The sequence below is a fragment of the Cyprinus carpio genome, chromosome B19, assembly GCF_018340385.1.
Source record: "Cyprinus carpio isolate SPL01 chromosome B19, ASM1834038v1, whole genome shotgun sequence".
Taxonomy (NCBI): Eukaryota; Metazoa; Chordata; class Actinopteri; order Cypriniformes; family Cyprinidae; genus Cyprinus; species Cyprinus carpio.
This window is the reverse complement of record NC_056615.1, coordinates 21305715-21331094: the sequence shown is the minus strand read 5'-3', so window position 1 is coordinate 21331094 and position 25380 is coordinate 21305715. Positions and strand designations below refer to the sequence as shown.

Here is a 25380-nt window from a genome sequence, read left to right as displayed (position 1 = left end):
GTTACGGTGCCTTTCAGAAGGTAACTATAACCCTTTTACTGAGGATTCTTGATGCAGCATCACAGTCTCTGTTTATGAAATGATAACCACCATACGTTTTAATTGACAGCTATTTCTGTGGGTGCTGGAGGGATATAAATGCTCCTAAGTCTTTTTCCATGTGTGGTCCGGGACAGCAGAGATTCGACTGCAAGTCATGATACGGTTCATTGCTGTCAGAATTTGCCGCAGTTTGCATTTTTTTCCTCTCCTTCTCTGGATTCTCTCCCTCCTCCACAGCAACCGAAACAAGAAGAGGGATTTTTCTGTGAAAGAAGGGAGATGTAATGAGTGACCACAGAGGGTGTGTTCCATTCAGAAATAAATGTGTATATGGCTTCCCTCTCCACAGTAAGAGACAAAAGGGTGAATGGGTCAAAAATAACATTAAGAATGCACTTTTATTTCATTTTTCACTTTTGTTATCCAAACCTACGGCCACTGATACAATCACACCTTCAGTTGCAGCTAATTAGAAATCTTTACACATTCATATATTGCATCTAATAAACACTTTTAGAGTGCAAAAAAAAAAAAAACTGCTCTCTCTCACACACACACACACACGTGACCCTGGACCACAAAACTAGTCATAAGTCGGCTGGGGTATATCTGTAGCAATAGCCAAAACACATTGTATGGGTCAAAATTATAGATTGTTTGTTGTGCCAAAAAATCATTAGTATATTAAGTAAAGATCATGTTCCATGAAGATATTTTGTAAATTTCCTCCCATAAATATATCAAAACTAAATTTTTGATTAGTAATATGCATCGCTAAGGACTTCATTTGGATACATTTAAAGGCAATTTTCTCAATATTTCGATTTTTTTTGCACCCTCAGATTCCAGATTTTCAAAGAGTTGAATCTCAGCCAAATATTGTCAGATTCTAACAAACCATACATCAATGGAAAGCTTGTAAGCTGATGTATACATCTCAATTTTGAAAAACTGACACTTTAGACTGGTTTTGTGGTCCAGGGTCATGTCATATATATATGATATTATATATAATATATAGTATATATATATATATATATATATATATATATATATATATATATATATATATATATATATATATATATATATATAGTATTTGTGTGTGTTGTTTTGTTTTGTTTTGCATTCTAAAAGTGATATATATATATATATATATATACTAATATATATATATATATATATATATATATATATATATATATGATACACACACTATATATATATATAAAATATTAAATGCACTTTAACTGAATAAAATGAATCAAATAAACTGAAAAATTAATCAAACTAATTTTAATTTATTAAGAATATTCATCTCTGTTCAAAATGTTTCAAATGAAGCATATGCTTTTATTATTTATTTAACTTGTTTATCTGAAAAAGTTTTTAAAAGTTTTTTTAATTAATTTTTTTATATTATGTTTAAATTCACATTACATTTGGTGAAATCTATGATGATTGGTAGGGGATGAGAGATTCTGATGAAAACAACAGACAAATTCTGGGGAGAAAACAGCCCATTAATTGAGCACTGACAAAAACATTTCAAATCAAAACAGCCTTTTTAAGTACTTATTTATGATCACTTCTGACCCGACTACATGACTATCATGATTAGTCTCTCTTCGTGTGTGTGTGTGTGTGTGTGTGTGTACCCTTCTCTCACTCTGAGTGATTAATCGTCTGCAGGTCTCCATCTTGAACATCCAGAGCCTCTTTTTCCATGCTGCACATCTCCATATACTCATGCAAATGCCTGTTCATATCCGACTTAGCATTTGCCAACTCCAGCTACATACAAACACAAACTTTAAAAGATCACGCAATATTGCCAAAACATCTCTCAATGTTGTTGGCCTTGCTTGATAAAAAAAAAACTATTATGTGTTTGGTAGAGAAAAAAAAAACATCATGTAGATGTAACTTTTTACCTCAATTTGTTCAATGGGTGTCTTGATATTCCTTTTCACCGGGAGTTGAAAAGGGACTCTGTGTCCTTTTATCACTTTCTCTATGGACTCCTCTCTGCTGGTGTGAGACAAAAGAAAAACTGTTTGAGATGTCTTGTAGCTCTTTCTCTACATGATGGAAATATTGTGCAGAGAGTGAGAGACATTCAGATGAAATATATCAATTCAATTAAAATCGCAACTCAGTGTTTTTTTCTCCTTCGTTTGCCTTTTATAGCAAAACTGATGAGACAACAAAACCCACTAAACTGTAATAGGTGTAGCATGAGCGCTTTCATATTATGCTTGTGTGACAGGGGCATTTTTTTTTCTGTCGGCTCAAAAGATTTGGATAAGAAAACAAATAATAGTAAAAAAAATAAAGCAAATCAAATTAAAAAAAGGAGATGGAATAATGTAGCAGCAACACCAGAAGATAAAGAATGCTTTTTACTTACAATACTGTAGTTATTTTTCTTAAAGCAACCTGAAGAGATTTAATGACTTGGTTTAATAAATAAAAATGTTATGTAAACTTCAATTTTATATGGGTATGACTGTATGTTTTGCAATATAAATGCACATGTTTGTTTTTTTTTTTTCAGGTTTAACCCTGGATCCCCAATTTTATACATAAATTCATCATGCCAATTTAATTTCCAAAGTCCATCACTGGAGCTGTAATCAATAAAAGACAAACGTACTTCTCCTTGGTTTTCAACACTGAAGGTGTATCCTGAAGAATCTTCCCAGAGTAACAGAGTTTCTTCAGTCTCTTCCCACGCAAGACTGTCACAGTCATCCTCAAACTCACACTCACGTCTGTGGCATAAAAACAAATCTTCTCATTATCTTAAATAATTAGAAACAGTCTGTATTCAAATCCAATTAAGTGTGTGATCTTCAACATAACACAAACCAGAATGCATCAACACTATCGTTTTAATAGAGAATTTATTTTCTTTAGAAGTACTATTTATTTAGTAACTGTGCTTATCATCTTGCTAATTGAGAAGTCATTTATTATGTTTGAGTAAAACTGATTAACTCAGCACTCATTATTCCAAAGCATTATTTGACATTTCATGGTGCCCCACTTACAATTGGTTGAGCATTCTCTGATACATCTCCTCATTGATCTGATTGGAGATGAGCAACAAAGCTCCAGCCTCACTTATTCCCACGCTCTCCTCACTTTCAGAGATGCTTACTGGCTGTTCATCGCTCTCGTTCCCCCTGACTTGCTCTGTGCTGCTGGTGTTTGAGGACGGCCAGGTTAACGGAGGTGTGGCCTACTTGCTAAAAAAATAAAAAAAGGGTAAAATTGAATAAAATTTAAAACACCAATATATAGTCTTCAGTGGTCACATGATCCTTCAGAATCATTCTAATATGCTGATTTATTTGAAGTCAAAGCGCTTTTGTAACGCTATGAATGTCTTTACTGTCACTGATTATACTGATTTATTAATTAAAAATAATACTCTTATTGATGCAAATCTTTTGACCCAAACGGTAAGTACTGAATATGAAATAAATTACATATGTGACCCTGGACCACAAAACCAGGTCATAAGTAAGCATGGGGTATATTTAAATCATTGGATTTATATTTAAAGAACATGCTCCATGAAGATATTTTGTAAATTTCCAACCATAGATATTTCAAAGCTTCATTTTTTGATTAGTAATATGCATTGCTTAAAAAGTTCATTTGGACAAGTTGATGATTTTCTCTATATTTTGATTTTTTTTTTTCACTGTCAGATTCCAGATTTTATAATAGTTAATCTGGCTCAGGCCAAATATTGTCCTATACTAACAAACCATAATATCAATGCAAAGCTTATTTTAGATTATTGTATAAATCACTTTCAAAAAAACTGACCCTTATGACTGGTCTTGTGGTCCAGGGTCACATATAAAAATAAAAATCTGCGGTCTAAAAATATGAAAAAATAAATAAATGAAAACGGCTTATAAGACTTTGAGAAAGGGCAGAGGAGCTATGAATGGGTTAACAAAACACACAGAAAATAAGACATACCTGTTTTTCTAATCTATTTTCTTGTAACTGCACATTCAAACATCGATGATGAAAAGACAAACCTGGAAGATCTGAATCATGTCTTCACAATTTCTCTGTTGGGCTACCTACATCACACAGACGAGCTGTGATGTCAATCCTGCGAACAGATGTCCATGTCCACTTTCATGTCCTTCTCCTGAATCTTACTGTCCAAATCAGAGTGAATCTACAGAGAGAGGATGTGAAAGAGAGTGGAAAGAAAGTGAAAACAGAGGCTCAGATTACTCTGCTAAGAGCCATTCGTGGGAGCATCATTTGACTGAAATAAACAATATTTGTGTAAATTAGGTATTTTTCAGCCGTCAGGCTCAAATGAATGTTTTCATTAACTCCACATTGCTCATGAGACCTTTAAACAGAACCAGCTCTGCTTTAAGCTGGCTTAATAACCCTCAGAGCAAGTTCATCCTGACACACCTCGCTCTCCTGCAGGTCCTGAAACACACACACACACACACACACACACACATCAGATGCAGTGTAGAAAGTGGAAAACATCTTAAATTAGTCTTATTCAAATTAATTTAAATATTAAATTGATTGGGTTTACCTCTTCAAGCTCTGCCAACTTTTTCCTGTAGATCCCACCCGCATTGTGTATTCCCTCTTCCCACCTAGAATAAATAATCAAAAACCAGAATTTCAATTTGTTCACCATTTCAATGTTTTGTTTCTCTTGTTGAATACCTTGGCGCTTGATCATTCATGAGACTATTAAAAAAACAGACTGTAATGAATTTGTACTATGACTTTATTATTATAATATCAACACATAAAAATAAAAAATATAATACATTATTTATTTTTATAAAACTAAATTTTTAAAGGGTAAATGTGTCATTCTATGTCTGTGCCACTAGCATAAACAAACAAACAGAATTACCCTTAATGAGGGTAAAATGCCATATTTATTTTAATGTCCATTCAGTGGGCTGTACTGTTGTAATACTTTGGCTTTGATCATTTAAGACAATATTAAAAAACTGATTGTAATGCTTCCTACAATGTCTTATATACACTTTTATATTTAAGATTTATATGTAGTGCAGTTTGACAAATAAAATGTACAGATTTTAATAATTTATATATTAATAAATAGATAAATAAACATATACATTGTGTACACTTGTACTCATTGTGTACTTCTTGTACTACCCCAGTCCTACAATACTTGGGTATACTTTGCATAAAAACTTATAAATATATCATTAAATTAAATTTAGGAATAAAATATGTATTTGTAAAAAAAAAAAAAAAAAAAAAAAAAAAAAAAAATTCTGTACAGCATTACTAAAGTAAACATGAAACTCGACACTTCAACACACGTTATAAAAATGCAACCACCAGCTAAGAGTGAGTGAATCTCAGCTAAAAATAGAATCCGTCATGTAACATGATCTAACACTTTGGGCTGGTAGTACTCTACTCATGTAGCAAATCATCCTTTATTTATTTTTTGCAGAAAGCATTATGTAATGTGTCACTAGACTGAAAGCATAGGAGACGCACACTACAGCCTGAGACAGGAAGTGCAGGACTGTTCACATTCACGCTCCTTCCATTTTGCGGCCATTACTGCAGTATCACTGGCAGGTGTTTAGAGCAGGTGATTTATGTTAGTGTAACACTCAGATAACATCCACATAACCTTCTTCTTAACACACCAGTGACTATACAGACAAGCTGAATCAGCGATAACACAGACCAGTGCCATTGCATCACATATACAAAACATACAGAAAACATACGAACAAAGGACAATCCGATGGCTTTTTTTTCAAGAAATAAACCTGACTGTTGACATAAAAAGTGCTATTTTGGCTGGGATTCTTTTTGGTGGCTTTGGCAAAGCTGGCAATCAGTCTGGGGGGAGTCCTGAACGGCGAAGGTAAGACGAGAGAGATTGTTGAATTGCTCTCTAGTGGCATCCTGGCAGTAGCACCACTCACTCAGTTTCAGTACTGCATTGCAGATGCTGAGGCACAGAGGCGGGGGAAGGCGGCTGAAGTTGGAATGAAATAGATGGAGAGATGAAGAGAGAGATTCATTAGGAGGAGGGGTTATACAAAATACGGGGTATTAACATAACTTTGGTGTTATTTTACTCATTAGTCATGTATTCTTCTAAAACCATGCAGAAAAGTATGATTAATGCTAATACTATTTCATATGTGATAATATCAATGCATTAAATGAATACCTATTAAATAACAACTATATATAAAAAAAAATAAAAAGTCATTTAAAAAAACACTTCTACGTAGTAACGATAAAAGAGAATTAGGTAGTATTCCAATACAAGCTTAAATATTTAGCAATTAGAAAAAAAAAAAGTTATAAATAAATAAAAAAAAAAAAGTAATAATAAATAAGCCTCAAAAATGCAAAATAACTGTCTAGCTTTAAACTACTGAATTCAGGCATTTTTACTATATTCAAAATTGTTTTGTCAATTATGTAATTGGGGCCTAGGGCAAAAATGCCACTGAAAATAACAAATTATTATGTTTTATAACACTTTTCATTATATCAAACTAATCTAACATATGTTTGGAAATATATATGCCCCCCGTTACGGGTACAAAAAAGTCCCCTGCGATTTTTGACACTGATAAGCACTGCAATTTACTGTGATTATTATTTAATAAGTACAGTAATATGTGAAATACTATTTAAAGGGTTAGTCATACTTCTCCTCAAAAAAAATGGCCAACTGAAGAATGACTGAAATGTTGAGTGAGAACCAGCCCTATCAGACTTGTCTTGCTAAAGAACAAATATCACTTATTCATGCAAACACATTTATCATAAAGTTTTTGTACAAAATGTTTCATGTATTTGCATTAAGTGCATCTACAGTACCAGATTTTAATGAGGGCCACAGGCTTGAATAAGCAAGGCCCTGTTAGAGCAATCGCAAGAATATTCCAGTGATACACAATTTTTAACCTGTAATCTCACTTGACAGAAGGAAAACCTGAGATTTTTTGTTAATAAAGCTAACACTAAAAACTGCTAAAACAAAAGTGTTAATGTCAGGATACACTGGTCTTTATAAAAAGACTTGAATATAATGTATGGTTGATACAATTTTGTTATGGTAATGACATGATGGTAATGAGTTTTTTCAGTTTTTAGAAGAAACAACAACAAAACAACTGGATAAGCCCTGAACTTATACAATATGTTAGCTAATAGTCCATTAAATGGATTGATTGTGAATTCAGTTTCAGTTAAACATGTTTTAATGACACCTAACAAAGGTACTGTAAAATTATCTTAAATTGTTTTGAAAAAGTTAACATGCCCTAAATAAATAAATAAATAAATAAATATGCTGTGTTCTCATCATTAAAGAATCATACATGCATATAGATAGGTAGAGAGACAGACAGACAGACAACGATAGATAGATAGATAGATAGATGCCTGGATGAATGGATAGATAGATAGATAGATAGATAGATAGATAATATACTGATCAGAGAAACAGCTATTACGGAAGTTGCGAAAGCGCGCAAAGTGCTGCGTAAAAGTTGCACTTTGAAGCTCTCCGTTTACAAGAACATCACATCGCACTCATACTAACCTTCGTTTGTATTCGTCTCTCTCACCTCTTTACCTTGGCCGAAGCACATTGTTACAGGCCCGAATCTCTGGGGTGATGGGTGTCGATCTGGACACCCACTCCGTCTGGAGGCACCCACGACGACACACCCTCGACCCGAGACCAGCGACTCACGAACCCGGTGCTGAACCTCTGATTATACGACCACACATTGCCAGGGTGAAATCTCCCAGCCCCCAAGGGTGCAGGGTTGCTGCTACAGCCGATACCAGTATTGACATACTTCGCGTTAAGATTGCTGAATGTTTTTGGAGCAGGATCAGTCGGGCTGATGGGGAAATTTGGGGTGAGATTGGAATTAGAGTCCGTCAGATTGGATGGGTTCAGGTTTTCTGTTGTTGTATTGTTACTGGACTCGAGAGGGAGGATGATGTGACTGAGAGTCGGTGACAGCAGGGCTCCGGACAGATATGCGGTGTCGTTCGCGTTCTGAAGGGGTATCAAGTCGGACCTGATAGGAATCAATCCTACGAAGCCGGTTTGAACTCCAACATCTCGCGTGTTAAAGGCTTTTTAATTTTCTACACACACCCCCCCGCTCTCATCCAAAGCCTGTTGCAGCTGCTCTTTTCAATACTTTTATTCCTGCGTTTCCAGCTCGTGTACTTTGGCTTAAAGCAGCGGAAGCGCAAATTCAGAGTTTTGAGGACGCTGATGTTGGACCCCAGGTCGTTACGCAGGGCCGCCGCGGCAGGAGGAGGTGGAGACACCCGGTGGAGAGGATAGTTACCCAGGTGCAGATACGGGTTATGGTGGATTGGGTGAGGGTGTTAGGTCCAACCCATCTTGCCCGATGCCACTCGTGTGCTCGCTTAAGAAAAGGCCCGCTGGATCGGTCCAGTGACCCGAAGACGCGGACCTCCGCGAAGCCCGTCCACCCCTGGTTCTGCTGGAACCGGATACACGTCTCCCCCAATACAGGATTCATTCTGGGAGTAGGAAAATCTGAAATGCTCAAAGTCCGGCCTGAAACACTGATTTACCGTGTGCCTTCCAGAGCCATCCTCTGAAGTTAATAAACTGAAGGAACACTTTAAGTGGGACCAAAATGAATGAATCCGCATCAACAGCCGATAAAACTCAAGCCTTTGATTATGACTATGACAGTTAAAAATGTTACACAAGGACGCATTACGCGTAGTTGCATTTGCCGTTTGTTATAACAGTACGTTACCAGGACGTTGTTTATTATCTTAGAGGAGATTAAACGCGTCTTCGTAGCGGGACTGCAAGCTCCAGAGCAGAAATAAACATGAAAGGAGAACTGCGGGCTCCTTCAGTACCGTGATCGGTTAGCCTAGAAGCGCCTCACTCTTGCGCAGCGCGACTCTTTGTTTGTTTTAGCTCAATTCAACGTGTTTGATTTAATCGATGCTACGAAATAACACAGTTAGACACCAGTGATTGTTTTACATTATATTTTATAGTGCAATAGTTTTAAGGCCAGCAGTTTGACTGTGCGTTTGTATTTTATGGTATTTTACGGTAGCCAAGGTGTACCTTTACGTCACTGGATGTATTTTGTGGCTACAGCAAGCGTGATACAAATCGCGACTGAGCGTGAAAAATCTGAACTGTTAACAATACTGATTTTTCAACATTTTATTGGTTTTGTACATCGTCCAGAATCAAATACAATGACTATAACTTCTAAATAAGAATATTAAAGGAGTTTTTAAAAATCATGTTTATTGCGGAAATTTTCTATTTATGAGAATAACATTAAAATAGCAAAACATTTACATATATATATAGTTTTTTTTTAATATTTTTTTCATGCATACAGATTTTTTCATTTGTACACCCCTTTTGGCCCTGTGGACCTGTAGAAAAGATTAATAAGTTTAGTAACTATTTAGAAACTATAAAAATAAATAAATAAATAAATAAATAATTAAATAAATAAATAGTTTCACCAAAATGCTATTTTCCACAACATAAAATGTATTACATCTGGCAGTATTCTGTTGGTCAGATTAAAGGTGTATGGAATAAGATTGGCAGTTATTTTATGTACATCAAGAAAAAAAAAAAGGTCAGAATTACATAATATTTCACATATTTCTATTTGCATAATATTCAAAATTTTTGTATAATTTGTGATTTGAAATGACAATTAAAATACTCTTAATACGAATGATTTTTCAAGGTCATATGTCTCATATTTTATCTTAATTTTTCTTTTTTGACACTTTTGTCTTCTTAGCCAACAAATTACACTAATGTTAGAGAGAAAAAGTACTTTTATAATGGATTTTCCATAGTTTAAAACAGAAAACTCTTGGTTTGTGACAAGGGTAAAGCTATGAAATTTATACTTTAATCAATGTTTAAAAAAGTTATAATTTTACAACAGAATATATCCAATGTCCAATTATTATCTATACAGTAAAGGCTTTTTTCAAACACTGTTTATAAAGTGCTGAATGGTAGAACAAGCAGGACTCAGACAAACGTAAATGGAGGACTTCATTGTGTGACACTGCCAGCTCACCCCTCATTATCATATGCATCTTTTAACATGACATCACTTGCTTTTTACCATTGAAAAAAATATTCACAAAAAAGAAATCACATTAATAATTTGTCAAACTAAGTCAAAGGGTCCTTTAAATTTGAAAGCACATGTAATACATGTCTTTTTCTATTTATTGGGGGCATAGTTTACAGGTGGATCGGTCCATTGGGAATTTTCTGTGCTCCAGATGGTCAATCTGCTACTGCCTTCATGGAGCGACAGACGTTTTCCTTACCTTCTTAACCTCCGCACACTCATCTAATTAGTGTAGAAAGGGGCCCGTCAGTAAATAAAAGAGCATTACCACAAACAAGTTGCCAAAAGCCATATTTTTGCTTTTTTAGGACAAAACAAAAGAATGAAGTTATTGTCTTCTGTGTGCTCTATGATAGAAAATAAGTAGATAGAGAGACTGTCCACAGTGACTCATCACAGCTGTTCTACACATAATGAGATTCCGTGGAAAGTGAGCTGAGATTACAAGAAGGGAGATGAAGGGATGATTAGAGGCTTTTAAAGGTTCACTGGCAGCTCCATGACAGACACATCAGGAACTCAGATACGAAATACCAGAAAACCAAGTGTTCAGATTATATTCAAGCGAACAACCAGAAGTTGAACATGTCCAATATCTATAAAGGAGAAGTGACCACACTTGCTGAATGTGATCACAAGACAGTAATGTCTGTTGCTTGCCACTAGTAAGTTTTTTGAAATATAGCCTATACGCTGAAACAATAAAAATGTGGAATGTGGAAACCATGATATATTTTTCATGATTCTTTTATTACACAAAGTTTTATTGATGAAATATAAATATTTTTGTGCATGTTTTCTAAATGTCTTTAATGCTATTTTTGATCAATTTAATGCATCCTTGCTGAATAAAACTCATACATCAGACATCTTCGATTGGCAAAAAAATACTAAGCAGCCACAACTGTTTTTTATCATTGATAATAATAAATGTTTCTTGAAGCACCAAATCAGCATTCTGAAAATTCAGCTTTGCCATCATAGATGAATCCGTTCCATTTTTATATTTATCAAAACAGAAAACAGCCTTTAAATTTGTAATAATGTCACAATTTTACAGCTTTACTGTATTTTCGATCAAATAAATGCAGCCTTGGTGAGCAATTGAGATTTCTATCAAAACATTAAAAAGTCTAAATTATTCCAAATGATTCAGTTTGCCCAGTAGTCTGTCTGCCTGTATAAATGATGAAGCTGCACAGTCATCAACAGTTTCCTCTGAGGAAAGTTCTTCCATTAAATTGTACTGCTTCCATTTACACAGTATTTGCTATAAGTGCCCATATACTCACTGAGGTCTGAGATGACTTTGCCCAAAGCCTTGGCAGTCCCCATGGAGGCTAGAATGATGTTCTGCTTGGCATCTTGCTCAGCTGCACAGCTCGATAAAAGAGAAATGCCAGTCCAGCACACCTACGATCAAACGTGTCTAATCCATGCAGCAAGCAAACCTTTTTTAAAGACTCTATATAAGGGCATAATACCTGTGTACAGACAGAAATTATTTAATTCATTTATTAGTTTTTAAGTGATGCGGTTTGTCAGTACACCCAGTGAACCACGGCTCTGTGTAGATGAAAGCCGCTCAATCTGACAGCAGGTGATGCTGATTTAGTACTAATCACAAGATGGGACCGGGGGCTTTGACTGACAAGAATGCGCATGACAATCGACTGTTATTAATCGTTCATTTAAAAGCACAGACCCTATGTCACTGAGGTTTATGCCCAAAAACAAGCACGTATTTATGTAAAAATAGCCCTTTTTAAAGCTGTCAGATAACGGAAAGACTGTATATCGCTTTAGTTTTATACGGATTACATAATACAGATAACATTGATTTTCGAAATGAGTTTTTCCGATTTAGGAGGCAGTAATCCTTACTTTAACTTTTCATTATAGTTCATAAACACGTTACACAACCCAACATAGGACATAGGGGCTCTACAGCGCCCCCTGGAATATGGAGGGCCATATATCATACATACTTGCACGTAGACGTATGAAACTCGGTACACATATAGATCTCATCAAGCCAAACAACTTTCGTACTGCATGTCATAGGCTCCACCCAACAGGAAGTTGGCTATTTAGGGTTTAGTATTCTTATTTTTCGTCAAAGTTGTGGGGGCTTTTGGGGCCCTTAACATGCTCAAAAACTCTTGAAAATTTGCACACACCTTAGAATCTGTGGCCATTAGGAGGCTGCAGAGGCTGAGACCCGGGCGTGGCACAGGGGCTCTACGGCGCCCCCTGGAACACAGTCAGAAATGTTGATGTATAGTTCAAACATACTTGCACGTATTCATATGAAACTCAGTACACATATAGATCTCATTGTGCCGAACAACTTTCGTATTGCATGTCATAGGCTCCGCCCAACAGGAAGTCAGCTATTTAGAGCTATGTAAAAAGTGCATGCTCTGGAATTTGATATACTTGTCATAGGTTTTTTTTACCCGATTGCCACCAAACTTGGTCAACATGATCTCAAGACATTGGGGATGCAAAATTGCCAGGGGATTTTTGATATCTCGAATGGTTTGCTTGTGGCGAGGCGTTGAATTATGGCGAGAAATGAGAAACAGGAAGTGTCTAATAACATCCACATACATTTCCTGATTTTAATTAAACTTCATCAATTTGTTCGTTGTATGATGCCGATCGCATATATGTGACTATTAGGAGTCAAAATTATAGCGCCACCAACTGGGAGCAGGAAGTGTGTCATTTTCAAAATGCTTTGAATTAAGCATCTTATTTTTACTCAATTTGCTTCAAACTTCATCAGAATAATGACAAAACACGGCCCATTTAAAACTGTTGAGGGGATATTGATATCTAATATAGTGTTGCCATGGCAACATATCAAACTGGAATATTTTTCTGTATAATATATTCTGATTTTGAGGCAGATAACATGCTTAGAATTTCATGAAACTCAGAACACATATCAGTATTAATGATAGCTAGACACTGGCAAAAGGTCATAAAAGGGCGTGGAGGAGGCACTCTATAGCGCCACCTTTTGTCAAAAGTGGGGGGCTTAGTTTTAGCTACAGACACCAAACTCGGTACATATATTGTTCTTATTAAGACGGACAACTTTCTAATTTACAGTCATTAGCTACGACCAACAGGAAGTCGGCTATTTTGATTTGAATATGGATTTTTGGCTCTGTGTGAGGAATGTATGTGTGCTGAGACTTTCATTGTCTGAGAGAAACTGCGCCTCTACAGGAGCAATTCCCGGGACTGAGAGGGAGGAGTCTCGCTTAGTTTCACTTTTAAATCGGTTAAAAATACAACTAAATAAATCAATTTAATTCACACTGACAAGCTAAACCAACATATCTTATTATTAGCGGGTCAGGGCTTATTAATAATTGATGTCTGGCAACAGAGAACAGAGAGATAGACGAGAGAGATATGTCACCGCTCCGAACAGCGCGTGCAGTCTCAACGAGCTCACAACAAACGAGTTTATTCTTGTTTAAGACCTTTTAAAAATAAAATATTACGGCGATTGCACACAATCCGCCAATTAGAACACACCAAGAGCTAAATTCAGATGTTTGTGAGTTGTTAACATGTTAAAATGAAATATTTGCTGCAGCCTGTCTGACAGCGCGAGACTTCTGAACACTTGAAGGGAAAAAAAAAAAAGTGTACATACAGAAACTACAGCCTTTTACATTAAAACACAGCGGCGGCGAATCAACAAAAAACAATTAGAAGAACATATTATAGAGATTAAAATGTGTTATGAGTGCTTGTGAGATTTTCTTTGTCTAAGGGCTGAACATCACATCGATTGCTCTGCGCTCCAGAACACGGTGATGGTTTTTTTTTCGGCGAGAACGGACAAATAAATACACATTTAATTCACACTGACAAGCTTAACCAACATATGTTATTATTACCGGCTCAGATCTCATTAATAATTGATGTCTGGCCAGAACAGTGAGAAAGACCAGAGAGAAATCACCGCTGCATCAGCGCGTGCAGTCTCAACGAGCTCACAATAAAAGCATTTTTATAGTTTTAAGAGCTTTTTTTTAAAATAAAATATTACCGCGAATCCACACAATCCACCCATTAGAACACAACAAGAGCTAAATTCAGGTATTTGTGAGCTGTTTGATTATGAAAATTTAAAGACTATTTGACAGCGCGAGACTGTCTAAGGGCAGAATAACATCGATCTCTCGAGCTCCAGAGGACTCTGATTCTGGCAAGAACGAACAAATCAAGAACAAGGTTATTTCAAAATACATAATAGCTTGGCGAATATAAACGAAAACAGTCACGTGAACATAAACAGTTGAGAAATAAATCTGAAGTGTATCATGATACTGGATTTGAATATTAAAGTGACTGCATTTACCAGCTGCTTTCTTTTCTTTAATTTTAATCTATAAAAAACAGAAAATCATTCGTCTTGGCTGCTTTTGTATTTATTATTATTATTATTATTATTATTATTATTATTATTATTTATTTTATTTTTTTTGCTCTAACAAGAATTAATCTATTTAATTAAATTACATTTCTGCATCTAAACACCTATAAACCTAAAACATGCTCTATTAAACTATTGTTAGCAATTTCTTTATCGTCCAGTTTAACTGGTGTACACACTTTTATTTTCATAATAAATTTTTTTTTTTTTTTAGATAATAGACAGTTACAGTGGTCTATAATAAATATTAACAGGTTTTGTTCAAGCTGCTTAAAATGTTTGAAGTAGGCTCATTTTTTTAAATGTAAATCTAAAAAAAAAAAAAAAAAAAAAAAAAAAAAAAAAAAAAAAAAAAAAAAACTGGGAAACGGCCATATTTACGAAAAAGGTGCTTAACCTATAGAAAAAAAAAAAAAGGTGCATTAAATTAGTGTTTAATTTTTAGTAATGACCATTTTTGTTGTCAAAAAAAAACCTTCTTTTTTACAATACAGAATAACGATTGTCAATAGTAAATATTATGAAAACAATAACTGTTTTTTTTTTCATCATTATATAGTTTATGTATTATAATTGTAAAAACAAAACAAATTTAGCAACTCACATAGTAATCATTCAACACTGCTTAAAAATGTAAGTTGAAAATTAAACTCATGGTTAAGCATGAAATAAGATACAGAATCAGTAAATTCGATTTTAATGTGGGTATATTATCAGTAAACTAATCATTAAATATTTATAATCAATCAAAAAATATTGGCCCCTTTCATAATGTTGTTCAAAAATGAAGGGCACAATGCTAATGTTGTCCACTCGATGGCGCCACAGGACAGCAAATACTTCAAGATCTGTTCAAAGACTTGAAAATGTTTCATTTATGTAAATAAATCAAAAATGCATAAACATTCATTTTTTTTTTTTCATAAACTTTAATAAAGCCCAATATAGTAATTATGCAAAAACCTATCATCTCCGAAATACCATTACGTTTTTATCTTATTTTAATAGTATTGACAACATATTTCTCAAGTTATCACGCATTACTGAAAAAGTGAAGAAGGGACACTATATTTGTTATCTATTTTCATGTTGTGCGTATAATAATTTACTTGAAAAAGAGACACGTCCATTGTTTAACTGCATCATCTACACAAACCATTGTGCTTGGACCCCTTATGATCACCTGGACTTAAACCACATTGTTTCAGTTACCTTCTGTGTCTTTGGCCACAACGATTCAGTGACAGGAATGTGAAATAGCAAACAAGGGAACAAATAAAAGGCATGACTTTATTTGCATCCAGCTAGCCAAACCTATTACAGGTGTTCCACAGCCAAGACTCTTATTAGAATAGAAAATAGCAAGGGTTCGAATAAATAGTTTATTAATCATTTAATTTCACTTTCTTAATGAATATTGTTCTGTGTATGTGATTTCAAAGTCTTGATGCTTCGGATTAACCCGTTAATTGCCGTATCCCTTAAAACCTGAGTGCCAGAGGATTACTTTAAATGCATGTGCCCGCTGGGCACAGTTTACCTGATGCCACCGGGGTGGCGTTTGCGCTGGGCTTGAGCCCGCGGTTTGCGCTGATGGCTTGAGCCCGCCATTGCTGCTTGCAGCTATATTTTATTATTATTATTTTTTATTTTATTTATTTTTTTCCAACGTCTCGGGGGCTTTTGGGGCCCTTAACATACTCGAAAACTCTTGAAAATTGGCACACACATTGGAACCTGCGGCCATTAGGGCCGGGCAGAGACTGATACAAGGGCGTGGCACAAGGGCTCTACAGCGCACCCTGGAATATGGAGGGCCATATATCATACATACTTGCACGTAGAGGTATGAAACTCGGTACACATATAGATCTCATCAAGCCAAACAACTTTCGTACTGCATGTCATAGGCTCCGTCCAACAGGAAGTTGGCTATTTAGGGTTTAGTATTCTTATTTTTCGTCAAAGTTGTGGGGGCTTTTGGGGCCCTTAACATGCTCAAAAACTCTTGAAAATTTGCACACACCTTAGAATCTGTGGCCATTAGGAGGCTGCAGAGGCTGAGATCCGGGCGTGGCACAGGGGCTCTACGGCGCCCCCTGGAACACAGTCAGAAATGTTGATGTATAGTTCAAACATACTTGCACGTATTCATATGAAACTCAGTACACATATAGATCTCATTGTGCCGAACAACTTTCGTATTGCATGTCATAGGCTCCGCCCAACAGGAAGTCAGCTATTTAGAGCTATGTAAAAAGTGCATGCTCTGGAATTTGATATACTTGTCATAGGTTTTTTACCCGATTGCCACCAAACTTGGTCAACATGATCTGAAGACATTGGGGATGCAAAATTGCCAGGGGATTTTTGATATCTCGAATGGTTTGCTCGTGGCGAGGCGTTGAAATTATGGCGAGAAATGAGAAACAGGAAGTGTCTAATAACATCCACATACATTTCCTGATTTTAATTAAACTTCATCAATTTGTTCGTTGTATGATGCCGATCGCATATATGTGACTATTAGGAGTCAAATTTATAGCGCCACCAACTGGCAGCAGGAAGTGTGTCATTTTCAAAGTGCTTTGAATTCAGCATCTTATTTTTACTCAATTTGCTTCAAACTTCATCAGAATAATGACAAAACACGGCCCATGTAAAACTGTTGAGGGGATATTGATATCTAATATAGTGTTGCCATGGCAACATATCAAACTGGAATATTTTTCTGTATAATATATTCTGATTTTGAGGCAGATAACATGCTTAGAATTTCATGAAACTCAGGACACATATCAGTATTAATGATAGCTAGACACTGGCAAAAGGTCATAAAAGGGCGTGGAGGAGGCACTCTATAGCGCCACCTTTTGTCAAAAGTGGGGGGCTTAGTTTTAGCTACAGACACCAAAATCGGTACATATATTGTTCTTATTAAGACGGACAACTTTCTAATTTACAGTCATTAGCTACGACCAACAGGAAGTCGGCTATTTTGATTTGAATATGGATTTTTGGCTCTGTGTGAGGAATGTATGTGTGCTGAGACTTTCATTGTCTGAGAGAAAATGCGCCTCTACAGGAGCAATTCCCGGGACTGAGAGGGAGGAGTCTCGCTTAGTTTCACTTTTAAATCGGTTAAAAATACAACTAAATAAATCAATTTAATTCACACTGACAAGCTAAACCAACATATCTTATTATTAGCGGGTCAGGGCTTATTAATAATTGATGTCTGGCGACAGAGAACAGAGAGATAGACGAGAGATATGTCACCGCTCCGAACAGCGCGTGCAGTCTCAACGAGCTCTCAACAGACGAGTTTATTCTTGTTTAAGACCTTTTAAAAATAAAATATTACGGCGATTGCACACAATCCGCCAATTAGAACACACCAAGAGCTAAATTCAGATGTTTGTGAGCTGTTAACAAAATGAAATATTTGCTGCAGCCTGTCTGACAGCGCGAGACTTCTGAACACTTGAAGGAAAGAAAAAAAGTCTACATACAGAAACTACAGCCTTTTACATTAAAACACAGCGGCGAATCAACAAAAAACAATTAGAAGAACATATTATAGAGATGAAAATGAGTGTTTATGAGTGCTTGTGAGATTTTCTTTGTCTAAGGGCTGAACATCACATCGATTGCTCTGCGCTCCAGAACACGGTGATGGGTTTTTTTTTTTCGGCGAGAACGGACAAATAAATACACATTTAATTCACACTGACAAGCTGAACCAACATATGTTATTATTACCGGCTCAGATCTCATTAATAATTGATGTCTGGCCAGAACAGTGAGAAAAGACCAGAGAGAAATCACCGCTGCATCAGCGCGTGCAGTCTCACGAGCTCACAATAAAAGCATTTTTATAGTTTTAAGAGCTTTTTAAAATAAAATATTACCGCGAATGCACACAATCCACCCATTAGAACACAACAAGAGCTAAATTCAGGTATTTGTGAGCTGTTTGATTGAAAGACTATTTGACAGCTCCAGAGGACGCTGATTCTGGCAAGAACGAACAAATCAAGAACAAGGTTATTTCAAAATACATAATAGCTTGGCGAATATAAACGAAAACAGTCACGTGAACATAAACAGTTGAGAAATAAATCTGAAGTGTATCATGATACTGGATTTGAATATTGAAGTGACTACATTTACCAGCTGCTTTCTGTCTTTAATTTTAATCTATAAAAAACAGAAAATCATTCGTCTTTGGCTTTTTTTTTTTGTATGTATTCATGTTTTTATTATTTATTATTATTATTATTATTATTATTTTTTTTCTTTTTTTTTTTTTCTCTAACAATTCGATAATAAATTATATTTAATTAAATTAAATTTCTGCATCTAAACCCCTATAAACCTAAAAACATGCTCTATTAAACTATTGTTAGCAATTTCTTTATCGTCCAGTTTAACTGGTGTACACACTTTTATTTTCATAATAAATTTGTTTTTTTTTAGATAATAGACAGTTACAGTGGTCTATAATAAATATTAACAGGTTTTGTTCAAGCTGCTTAAAATGTTTGAAGTAGGCTCATTTTTTTTAAATGTAAATCCTAAAAAAAAAAAAAAAAAAAAAAAAAAAAAAACCAAACAAACAAAAAAAAAACAAAAAAAAACAACAACTGGGAAACAGCCATATTTACGAAAAGGTGCTTAACCTATAGAAAAATAAAACTATGAATTAAATTAGTGTTTAATTTTTAGTAATGACCATTTTTGTTGTCATAAAAACCTTCTTCTTTACAATACAGAATAATGATTGTCAATAGTAAATATTATGAAAACAATAACTGTTGTATTTTTCATCATTATATAGTTTATGTATTATAATTGTACAAAACAAAACAAATTTAGCAACTCACATAGTAATCATTCAACACTGCTTAAAAATGTAAGTTGAAAATTAAACTCATGATTAAGCATGAAATAAGATACAGAATCAGTAAATTCGATTTTAATGTGGGTATATTATAAGTAAACTAATCATTAAATATTTATAATCAATCAAAAAATATTGGCCCCTTTCATAATGTTGTTCAAAAATGAAGGGCACAATGCTAATGTTGTCCACTCGATGGCGCCACAGGACAGCAAATACTTCAAGATCTGTTCAAAGACTTGAAAATGTTTCATTTATGTGAATAAATCAAAAATGCATATACATTCATTCTTTTTTTCATAAACTTTAATAAAGCCCAATATAGTAATTATGCAAAAACTATCATCTCCTAAATACCATTATTTTTTTTATCTTATTTTAATAGTATTGACAACATATTTCTCAAGTTATGACGCATTACTGAAAAAGTGAAGAAGGGACACTATATTTGTTATCTATTTTCATGTTGTCATGTTGTGCGCATAATAATTTACTTGAAAAGAGACACGTCCATTGTTTAACTGCATCATCTACACAAACCATTGTGCTTGGACCCCTTATGATCACCTGGACTTAAACCACATTGTTTCAGTTACCTTTCTGTGTCTTTGGCCACAACGCTTCAGTGACAGGAATGTGAAATAGCAAACAGGGGGAACAAATAAAAGGCATGACTTTATTTGCATCCAGCTAGCCAACTCTATTACAGGTGTTCCACAGCCCAGACTTTTATAAGAATAGAAAATAGCAAGGGTTCGAATAAATAGTTTATTAATCATTTAATTTCACTTTCTTAATGAATATTGTTCTGTGTATGTGATTTCAAAGTCTTGATGCTTCGGATTAACCCGTTAATTGCCGTATCCCTTAAAACCTGAGTGCCAGAGGATTATTGTAAATGCATGTGCCCGCTGGGCACAGTTTTACCTGATGCCACCGGGGTGGCGTTTGCGCTGATGGCTTGATCGCGCCATCGCTGCTTGCAGCGAGAGCCCTATTTGTTTCCTTAGGATTATTATTATTATTATTTTATTATTATTTTTTTTTTCCAAGGTTTTCGGGGGCTTTTGGGGCCCTTAACATGCTTAAAAACTCTTGAAAATTGGCACACACATTGGAACCTGCGGCCATTAGGGCCGGGCGGGCAGAGACTGATACACGGGCGTGGCACAGGGGCTCTACAGCGCCCCCTGGAATATGGAGGGCCATATATCATACATTCTTGCTCGTAGACGTATGAAACTCGGTACACATATAAATCTCATCAATCCAAACAACTTTTGTATTGCATGTCATAGGCTCCGCCCAACAGGAAGTTGGCTATTTAGGGTTTAGTATTCTTATTTTTAGTCAAAGTTTTGGGGGCTTTTGGGGCCCTTAACATGCTCACAAAAACTCTTGAAAATTTGCTCACACCTTAGAATCTGTGGCTATTAAGAGGCTGCAGAGGCTGGGACCCGGGCGTGGCACAGGGGCTCTACGGCGCCCCCTGGAACACAGTCAGAAATGTTGATGTATAGCTCACACATACTTGCACGTATTCATATGAAACTCAGTACACATATAGATCTCATTGTGCCGAACAACTTTCGTATTGCATGTCATAGGCTCTGCCCAACAGGAAGTCAGCTATTTAGAGCTATGTAAAAAGCGAATGCTCTGGAATTTGATATACTTGTCATAGGTTTTTTACCCGATTGCCACCAAACTTGGTCAACATGATCTCAAGACATTGGGGATGCAAAATTGCCAGGGGATTTTTGATATCTCGAACTTTTTGCTCGTGGCGAGGCGTTGAAATTATGGCGAGAAATGAGAAACAGGAAGTGTCTAATAACATCAACACATACATTTCCTGATTTTAATTAAACTTCATCAATTTGTTCGTTGTATGATGCCGATCGCATATATGTGACTATTAGGAGTCAAAGTTATAGCGCCACCAACTGGCAGCAGGAAGTGTGTCATTTTCAAAATGCTTTGTATTCAGCATCTTATTTTTACTCAATTTGCTTCAAACTTCATCAGAATAATGACAAAACACGGCCCATGTAAAACTGTTGAGGGGATATTGATATCTAATATAGTGTTGCCATGGCAACATATCAAACTGGAATATTTTTCTGTATAATATATTCTGATTTTGAGGCAGATAACATGCTTAGAATTTCATGAAACTCAGAACACATATCAGTATTAATGATAGCTAGACACTGGCAAAAGGTCATAAGAGGGCGTGGAGGAGGGACTCTATAGCGCCACCTTTTGTCAAAAGTGGGGGGGTTAGTTTTAGCTACAGACACCAAACTCGGTACATATATTGTTCTTATTAAGATGGACAACTTTCTAATTTACAGTCATTAGCTACGACCAACAGGAAGTCGGCTATTTTGATTTGAATATGGATTTTTGGGCTCTGTGTGAGGAGTGTATGTGTGCTGAGACTTTCATTGTCTGAGAAAAAATTGCGCCTCTACAGAAGCAGTTCCCGGTAGTGAAAGGGAGGAGTCTCGCTTAGTTTCACTTTTAAATCGGTTAAAAATACAAATAAATAAATAAATTTAATTCACACTGACAAGCTAAACCAACATATCGTATTATTAGCGGGTCAGGGCTCATTAATAATTGATGTATGGCCAGAGAGAACAGAGAGATAGACGAGAGATAAGTCACCGCTGCATCAGCGCGTGCAGTCTCAACGAGCTCAAAACAAACGAGTTTATTCTTGTTTAACCCTTTTAAATATAAAATATTACGGCGATTGCACACAATCCACCCATTAGAACACACCAAGAGCTAAATTCAGATGTTTGTGAGTGTTAAATGTTAAAAAAATTAGCTTGCTGCAGCCTGTCTGACAGCGCGAGACTTCTGAACACTTGAAGGGAAAAAAAAGTCTACATACAGAAACTACAGCTTACTACTTTACACATTAAAAACACAGCGGCGAATCAACCAAAAAACAATTAGAAGAACATATTATAGTGATGAAAGTGAGTGTTTATGAGTGCTTGTGAGATTTTTGAATTCTAAGGGCTGAACATCACATCGATTGCTGATGCTGCTCCAGAACACGGTGATGGTTTTTTTCTCGGCGAGAACGGACAAATAAATACACATTTCATTCACACTGACAAGCTTAACCAACATATGTTATTATTACGGGTCAGATCTCATTAATAATTGATGTTTGGCCAGAGATCAGTGAGAAAGACCCAGAGAAAAATCACCGCTGCATCAGCGCTGCAGTCTCTCACGAGCTCACAATAAAAGCATTTTTATAGTTTTTAGAGCTTTTTTTTAAAAAAAAATATTACCGCGAATGCACACAATCCACCCATTAGAACACAACAAGAGCTAAATTCAGGTTTTTTTGAGCTGTTTAAGTGTGAAAAAAAAAATGAAATACTATTTGACAGCGCGAGACAGTCTAAGGGCAGAATACATCGGCAGAATAACATCGATCACAAATCGAGCAAGATTATTTCAGAGGACGCTGATTCTGGCTTTTCGTCGCAAGAACGAACAAAATCTGAATATATCATGATACAAGATTATTTCAAAATACATATCTATAGCTTGGCGAATATAAAACGAAAACAGCCACGTGAACATAAACTGTTGAGAAATAAATCTGAATGAATATATGGATAAATGATACATGATTTTGAATTTATTTAAAGTCCAAACACTATAAACTTAAAACATTTACCAGCTGCTTTCTGTCTTCAAAATTTTTTAAAGTGGTCTATAAAAAACATTAAAATCATTCGTTTTGGCTGCTTTTGTTTGAAGTAGGCTTTTTGTTACAGAATGTATGTGTGTATGTATTCATATTATTATTTTATTATTATTACTGCTTAAAAATGTATTATTAAATTTTGCTCTACAGAATCAGTAAATAGATTTTAATGTGGGTATATTATCAGTAAACTAATCATTAAAATTATAATCATTCAAAAAATATTGGCCCCTTTCATAATGTTTTTCAGAAATGAAGGCCACTATGCTAATATTTTCCACACAATGGCGCCACAGGATAGCAAATACTTCAAGATCTGTTCAAAGACTTGAAAATGTTTCATTTATGTGCATAAAAAAATGCATATACATTCATTTTTTTTTCATGAACTTTAATAAAGCCCAATATAGTAATTATGCAAAAACTATCATCTCCTAAATACCATTATTTTTTTATTTATTTTAATAGTATTGACAACATATTTCTCAAGTTATCACACATTACTGAAAAAGTGAAGAAGGGACACTATATTTGTTATCTTTTTTTTCATGTGTGTGCATATAAAAATTTACTTGAAAAGAGACACGTCCATTGTGTAACTGCATCATCTACACAAACCATTGTGCTTGGACCCCTTATGATCACCTTGTCTTAAACCACATTGTTTCAGTTACCTTCTGTGTCTTTGGCCACAATGCTTCAGTGACAGGAATGTGAAATAGCAAAACAGGGGAAAAAAAAGGCATGACTTTATTTGCATGCAGCTAGCCAACTCTATTACAGATGTTCCATAGCCAAGACTTTTATTAGAATAGAAAATAGCAAGGGTTCAAATAAATAGTTTATTGATCATTTAATTTCAGTTTCTTAATGAATATTGTTCTGTGTGTGTGATTTCAAAGTCTTGATGGTTCGGATTAACCCTTTAATTGCCGTATCCCTTAAAACCTGACTGCCAGAGGGTTACTGTAAATGCATGTGCCCGCTGGGCACAGTTTACCTGATGCCACCGGGTGGCATTTGCGCTGATGGCTTGAGCCCGCCATCGCTGCTTGCAGCTATATTAGGGCTAGCCTTATTGTTTTCCTTATTATTATTTATTATTATTATTATTATTTTTTTTTTTCCAACGTCTCGGGGGCTTTTGGGGCCCTTAACATACTTAAAAAAACTCTTAAAAATTGGCACACACATTGGAACCTGCGGCCATTAGGGCCGGGCAGAGACTGATACACGGGCGTGGCACAGGGGCTCTACAGCGCCCCCTGGAATATGGAGGGCTATATATCATACATACTTGCACGTAGACGTATGAAACTCGGTACACATATAGATCTCATCGAGCCAAACTACTTTCGTACTGCATGTCATAGGCTCCGCCCAACAGGAAGTTGGCTATTTAGGGTTTAGTATTCTTATTTTTCGTCAAAGTTGTGGGGGCTTTTGGGGCCCTTAACATGCTCAAAAACTCTTGAAAATTTGCACACACCTTAGAATCTGTGGCCATTAGGAGGCTGCAGAGGCTGAGACCTGGGCGTGGCACAGGGGTTCTACGGCGCCCCCTGGAACACAGTCAGAAATGTTGATGTATAGTTCAAACATACTTGCACGTATTCATATGAAACTCAGTACACTTATAGATCTCATTGTACCGAACAACTTTCGTATTGCATGTCATAGGCTATGCCCAACAGGAAGTCAGCTATTTAGAGCTATGTAAAAAGCGCATGCTCTGGTATGTGATATACTTGTCATAGGTTTTTTACCCGATTGCCACCAAACTTGGTCAACATGATCTCAAGACATTGGGGATGCAAAATTGCCAGTGTATTTTTGATATCTCGAATGGTTTGCTTGTGGCGAGGCGTTGAAATTATGGCGAGAAATGAGAAACAGGAAGTGTCTAATAACATCCACATACATTTCCTGATTTTAATTAAACTTCATCAATTTGTTCGTTGTATGATGCCGATCGCATATATGTGACTATTAGGTTTCAAAATTATAG

General features: G+C 35.6%; 1 pseudogene; it reads right to left on the bottom strand.

The window, feature by feature from the left end:
* Positions 1 to 144: 144 nt before the first annotated feature.
* On the bottom strand, positions 145 to 11600 carry LOC122140833 (annotated as a pseudogene).
* Between the last annotated feature and the right edge of the window lie 13780 nt (positions 11601 to 25380).